Here is a 7,104-nt window from a genome sequence, read left to right as displayed (position 1 = left end):
AGCTCACATGGATGTCCTGCTGGGAGCCCTGTTTATCTTAACCTGCTAGACTGGGTGTTCGGTAAGAGCTGGGAACTAGATCTTACTTGCTTTGATGTCCCCAGAACCATGCACAGGGTAGCACTCAATATATTCTTGTTGAAGATCTTATGTCTATCCTATGGGGATGCCCTGCATTGTGTGAATCCAGTCAGATTACCCAGGGAACACCAGCGAAGACCATGGGTTTAGCTTCTGTGGATTTCTCAAACAGGAGAATGTCAAGCTCACTACAATCTACCACTCAATGAGCCGTCACAGTGCCAAGCACCCCACCTCTACCACCCTGACTCAGGAAGTGCTGTGCCCCACTCCTCACCCTACCCTGCTTCATTTTTCTTCCTGGGCTGTTCTACTACATAATACTATACTACATATTCATTCGACTATTGTTCTGATTTTCCTGTTAGAATGGAAGCACCTTGAGGTCAGGGATCGTCTTCATCATTTGTGCCCCCTGTGCCAGGAGCAATGTATGGCAGATGGCAAATGGTTAATGCACTCTGATTGGCAGAGTGACAGTCTCATTATTATCCAAGAGGTAGACACAATTTTATTGTCATTTTACAGCTAAGAATAGTGAGCCTCCTAAGGTTAAATACTGTGCCTAAAGTCACACTAATAGTAGTTCAGATTATAACCCAACCTTACATCACAGCCTTCATTCTTAATCAGTATGTGGTTCTGCTGTCTACTCTAGATGCTGATTTCTACAAACAGAGGGCTTCTGTGCCTTTGTGACACTTGGGAATCTGCTTTCTATCATAGGGATGAAGTCTTTTGTCTTCAACTTCTCTTTATTTTGTGTTTCCTTTGCTCTCCAGGTCTCCTTTTAAATACTACTAATGATAACTAAAGACTTCAAAGTAAAATCTAGTTCACATGCTCTTTTTGAATTATAGTACAGTTTTAAATTTGCTCATTTTTAAAAAGAGGCCATATGCAATAGTAAAAGAAATATTAACATTGTTACTGCTCCATTGTAACAGATGAGGAAACTGAGGTTCAGAGAAGTTAAGTGAATTTATCCCAATGAGCAGTATGTGATCAGGCAGGACCCAGAGCAGTTTTGTACACAGACCCCATTCTCGTGCCAGTGACAGTTGATGCCCCTGATTTCTTCCACTATGTCCTTCTGTTTTCTTCATCCTTCTGTTCCTCGTATTCCTTGAGTCTCATGTTCCTCCATTCATATTGCAAAAGCTCTTCAGAATAAGCCTGTTCCTTCCACCACAGACTTCCCAAAGCATGGCTTGCTTCATCCCAGGGTTGGGGGCTTCTGGGCTGGGGATAAACCCAGGGGGCTGTGGAAAGCCATGTAAAGGTGGATTTTGGTCTTACATCTTAGGAGTTACCTGCCTTACCTCACACTGGAACGCTCTCCCTCAGCACCCACCAAGGGAAGGTTTATTCATTTACTGAATAAACACACATTGAACACATGCTCCGTATTCAGTGCAGGGTGTGGGGAACACCAAGGGGAAGAAGACGTGGTCTCTGCCCTTGAGGAGTTCAGTCTTCTGATTGAACCAGCATGTCAAACAACAAAGTAAAATGATAAATACAGTAAATAAGACATTATGGGAAAGCACAGGGAAGATGCTCAAAGTATGTTGGAAGGGGAGGCTAGGGTCAAGGCAATCTATGAAAAGCTCGTTATGAAATTTAAGCCAGAGATGAACAGCACTTCAGCCAAGGAGGGGCAGGGAGGGGTCACTTACCTGAAATGTACTTGTGGGGATCACTGGAAGCCCAGGGCGCCAGTGCCTCCTCTCGGAGACAGTTTGTGCTTGTGTCTGCTGGAAACCAGAGAAGCCGCTGTTCTAGGACTACTTCTTACAAAGTGCATGGCTGGGGGGCATCCGGAGCACAGCAGAGAGTCTGTGCGGCCTCACCCTGACAGTGAGCCCAGCTAACTCTAGGACGTCTCCTATCAGACTTCTCACCTTGTCAGGGAAGTGGGTTCTATCTTCAGTCCTCATCAAGCAGGGGCAACAAAAGAAAGCTGATGATACTGATTTTACCCTTAGGGCAAAGGCAGCTTACTCCACTAACCTCTGTAGTTCCTATTTTCTCTCATTTTCTCTTTCTTTTTTGCCTGATAATTCCTATCCCTGACTAGACAAACGTGCACTCACACAGGAAAGTAAGGAATATATGTACATATATATATGTATGTGTATATACATATATATATATATCATTTTGTTTTTGATAGGACTGTTTATCTGAATATTATGGCCCACCATTATTGGAACCCAAAGGTTAGATCAGGGTCTTTCAAATTTTGTTCCTCAGAACACAAGTCCCATAAAATTCACAAATTCACCACACACACACAGACACACACATGCACGCACAAAGGTTCCTATGTTCCAGTAAGGCAGGAAACAATGCATTGTTTGAAATATTACATTACAATGACCTTCATGACTAGTCATGCATGTGATTACATAATAAAGGATCTCAAAAGTCTTGATGCGGAGAATGCAGTTTTACTTCATAAAACCTCATGTCCCCTAAACTAATTTGATTATAGACCGCTACTCTGTGCATGTATGTGTGTGTGTGCATGTGTATACGCTACCATTGCATTAAGCACACAACTGCAGTATTTTCCCAGAGAGAACATTTCTATTTCCAGCCGTTCCATCTTTCATATCACTAAGGAAGGAGTCAGAGGGCACTGCATCTTTAAAGATCTGAGCTACTTTCTCAATGAAGATAAGAAAAAGAATCTACATGTTTCTAACGCCTATGACCTTCTAATCATTGTGCAATTCCACATTCCTGGCCTGTTTCTGGGCCATGGGATGTTTGATGGAGCCATTTCATAACTCAGCTATGAGATTATGTATAGATGCTTCACAGAGATGCAAGTAAAAACCACTGAGTATCTATTTTGTGCTGTACATTGGCTAGGTGCTTTCCCATTATTCAACTCAATTATAAACAATAAAAATTCCCCAGAAAAGGTGGCTGACAGGTATCCTCTCAATTCCAACAATCCTAATGCCAATTCCTTTATAATATAAAATACACTGTATAAAGTTTACGCTGCTGAATTCTCCTCAGTGTGGCACAGTGGAAAGAGTACGAGCTTTGGAGTTAAATGTTTCTAGAATTACAGCTTCACTTCTACCACCTACTTAGACAAGATGTCTTAGCTTCTTTGGGTCTTAACTGAGTCACTCATGAAATAGAAATATTATTAACAGCCTTGTAGTGTTATTTTAAGGAATAAATTAAGTAACATATGTAGACTATCTGGACCACTGTGGACATTCAATGGTTGTGTTTTCTTTGTCTGTCTCCCCTTTTTTGATGACTGTTTTTATCTTCAGTTCATGCAATCTCTTTTCCTGCCCTTTACAGTCCTATTTTCCATGCAGAAAACAGATGTCTTGGAGTTTGTGCAAGAAACGGGCCAGAGTGAAAGGTAGCTCAGCTTTGTAATAACATCAATCCCATGCTATTGCTCTGTGTCATCCTTGTGGGGACATGAGAAGATTGAAAGTGTGCTCTGATGTGGTTGTTTTAGGGGAACCATAAGCCACCCATGGTCCTGTGAGTGTCAGGTGGACCCTCCCTCTAAGTAGATGGATATTCATGGAGTCAATCATGTAGATGTGTCCATCATGATGTCAATCTAAGTAGATGGGTAGTCATGGTATCTGATCTCACCAGAGGAGATAGATATCCTGACAGGCAAATGAGAGCTTGAAAGACTGTGCAAGCAGGTATTTCTGTCTCTTTGTGGTCTCTAGAGTTCCAAAGTACATGTAGAAAAACATTTCTGGGTGTGGGAAAAGGTGACCTCTATTGTGCAAAAGGATGAAGAGATTCTCCCCACACAAAGCTGAGAGAAGTAAACTTTACACTATGAGCAAAATTATCTAGTATCTGTTACTCTACATTCTCATTCAAACCTGCTTCCTTCCTTATTTGGAAAATGATATGAAATGAAATTTAGTGCAATAAAATCTCTCTCTAATGCCTCTCTATTGCCTTTTCCCCCAAGTGAAAGACACTGAACATATCCCTACATGGGCTCTGAAATCAGCCCCGTAGAAGGCTCCCCAAGCACTTGGAAACATAGCTGGCCACATGGCCAGAAACTGTCCTTTGATGGATCATTCTTATGCATGTCAGATGGGTGTCTCTTTAAACCCCATGTCTTTAAAATAGCATTGTTATGTTTAATTGATTCAGTAGAGACACACATCTGACATGCATAAGAATGATCCATCAAAGGATGGTTTCTGGCCATGTGGCCAGCTATGTTTCAGCATTTTCCAAATTCCATTTATGAATCTTTTTCACAAAGTAGCTTGCTCTGGAGTGAGGATTCAGTGAAATTCAGACTGAGGGGAATGCATATCTGCTTAACACTTGTGCTGATGGTTTTCAAAATTTCTTCTTAGGTTCACTAACTTCCTTTTAACAATGTCCTGCCAACAGAGCCAGCAGCAGTGCCAGCCTGCTCCCGAGTGCACCCCCAAATGCCCTCCCAAGTATCTCACCCCGAAATGCCCCCCAAAGTGTCCCCCTAAGTGCCCTCCCATCTCTTCCTGCTGCAGTGTCAGTTCTGGGGGCTGCTATGGCTCCAGCTCTGGGGGTGGCAGGTGCTGCCTGAGCCACCACAGGCCCCACAAATCTCTTCAGCACTGACACCAGAGCTCCGGCTGCTGTGGCATAGCAGTGGCAGTGGCCAGCAGTCCGGAGGCTCTGGCTGCTGCTCCAGGGGCTGCTGCTGATCTGGGCCTTGAGGACCTCAGACAAGTAGTGCTGGAGGAAGCAAAGCGCAGAAGACCTGCCCCAGCCTGCTGCTCCTCCTCCCTCCTTTTCCTGTGTTCCATGTCCTGGATTCTGAGATGCTGAAATCTTCCTGTGGAAGGTTCTCAATATTTCCCCATATGGCCAAGCCCCTTCGTCTGGGTTAGAGAATAATAAAGTCTTCCCTAGTATGCCTCACCAGCCTCTTGTTTATTTCTGCCAGCAGCATCCCTGCAGGTCAGTGTTAGCAATGTGGAGCCCATCCCTGCCCTGCCTGGGCACAGAAGCCTGGCTCAAGAGTGTGGGTCAGGTGGCCAGTCTCTGTGCACTGGGTGTGGATAGAAAGTCCTGGGTCAACCTTTCCTGCATACCGAAAGAGCCACTCTGGCCTTTCAGTTGCCACTGGGGATATTGTCCTCTTCTTGGTTCATGTGAATTTTTTCTGATTTTATGCCTATTACACTATCATACTTTTTTATTATAACAACTATGACAGTATTTCTAACAGCCAATATGAACTGAAAACTTAAAAACTGCTAGCACTCCTCGAAATAGTAAAATCTGGGGACCAGCAAAATGCCTCTTAAATGGAAGGTAGATGATTCATTATTAAATATTCATTCAAGGTACTGTGATTCAACACTGAAAATGAATGAACTGAATCAACACAAAGCAATAAATGAGTAAGTGAAAAAAGTAATTGCCAAAAGATTACATACAACATAATGGCCTATTCATAAATTTTAAAACAGCAAAACATATCCTTTTTGGGTTGATATACATACGGGTAACAAACTCTTGAAAAGGAAAAGGCATGGACAAAACCATGTTTTCGAATAATACATCCTTTGCGTGGGGAGGAGCAGGAGGTGGGTGGGTGGGCTAGGCCATGTGGTTAGAGGTAGGTTATTGTCAAGATTCTAGCTTTCATTTTGGTGGGTTCTTGTTCTTTTTATATTATCAGATTTTCAAATGAACGAATGAATCCACAGATGGGCAGATCAACCAACTCAACAGTTACAGGATCATGTCTGGAGCAGTGATGACCACATGTCATGGTCCAAGAATTCTGATTTCTCTAATTCTACACATATAAGGTCCTGTTTTCCCAAAAAGTGTGTTATATGCATTAACTTATACAATGTTTGCATCTAATTGTCTCGACTCTTTAAAATACATTATTTTGATCCCCCATTAATTTTATAAATAAGGAAATTGAGATTCAGAAGTTAAATGATTTGCCCGAGTTCACACAGTAAGAGCAAGGCCTGGTCCCCGTCAGTGTCTGAGCCTCTCCCCACCTGCTCCTGTGTCCCCTCACTCCCCTCTCCTCTCCTGGGGCAGCTCCTCTACCCCGGCCTCAGTTAACATCACCACGCTGATGGCCAAGGAGCCCTTTCTCAGAGGACTCAGTGACCATCGATTCTGAAGGAGCCCCCTCGTCACTGTCAATCACTTCCCTTTGCTTTATTTTCTTTGTTTCCTCATCACTGACAAATAGTTTCTTATGTATTGCTTTTATTTTGTTTATCTTTTTCCATTTCATTATAAACTTCGTGACAGGCGTGCGCCTGCTCTCTTCTTGTTGGCTGCTCTCTCCAAGGCCTAGAATGTGTTTATTGTGGATTAGTGGGAACTACTTTTGCCTGAATGACTTCCAATTCAACATATGAAGTCCATATCTATTTCCTGAGCTCCTGATTGGTATAGTTTGCTGCCTATTAGATTTTCCCAATCAAGGGTTCATTCTGATATCAAAATCAAGGCATATAAAATGAAACTCAACACCCAGCCCTGCCTTTGACAAACCTCTCTGTTGAGTTCCAGCTTAGCAAATAGTATCATCAGCTGCCCAGTTCAGAAACCAAAAACATCCTGAATTGCTCTCTCTCATAACCCATCCCTCACCCAAACAACCAAACACCAAATCTTATGAGTTTTTCTACTTTTCCCCATCTTCATTGTTACTGTATGAATATGAGTTCTGTTTTTCTTAGCAGGGTCTCCTGGGTCTTGTTCTACACTGTTCCTATCTGGTCTCTACAATGCAACCTCCATAATCTTTCCAAATTGCAAAATTGAACTCATGAGTCCCAGGCTCTGCATCCTTCATTGCTCCAGTGTCAGGACATCTGGGTGATCTTTGTATGTGACTCTTTGCTACTCCCGTGGGGATATTTGGGGCTCAGTGTTTTTCCACTCCATGATATTCCTCATGAAATGGATTCAGAGAAGCACTGGGACCCCTACTGACCACAATTCGATCAGCTCCAGTGCTGTGTCCCATAG

This window comes from Eulemur rufifrons, chromosome 8 (genome assembly GCF_041146395.1).
Source record: "Eulemur rufifrons isolate Redbay chromosome 8, OSU_ERuf_1, whole genome shotgun sequence".
NCBI classification, from domain to species: domain Eukaryota; kingdom Metazoa; phylum Chordata; class Mammalia; order Primates; family Lemuridae; genus Eulemur; species Eulemur rufifrons.
This window is presented reverse-complemented; position numbering follows the sequence as displayed.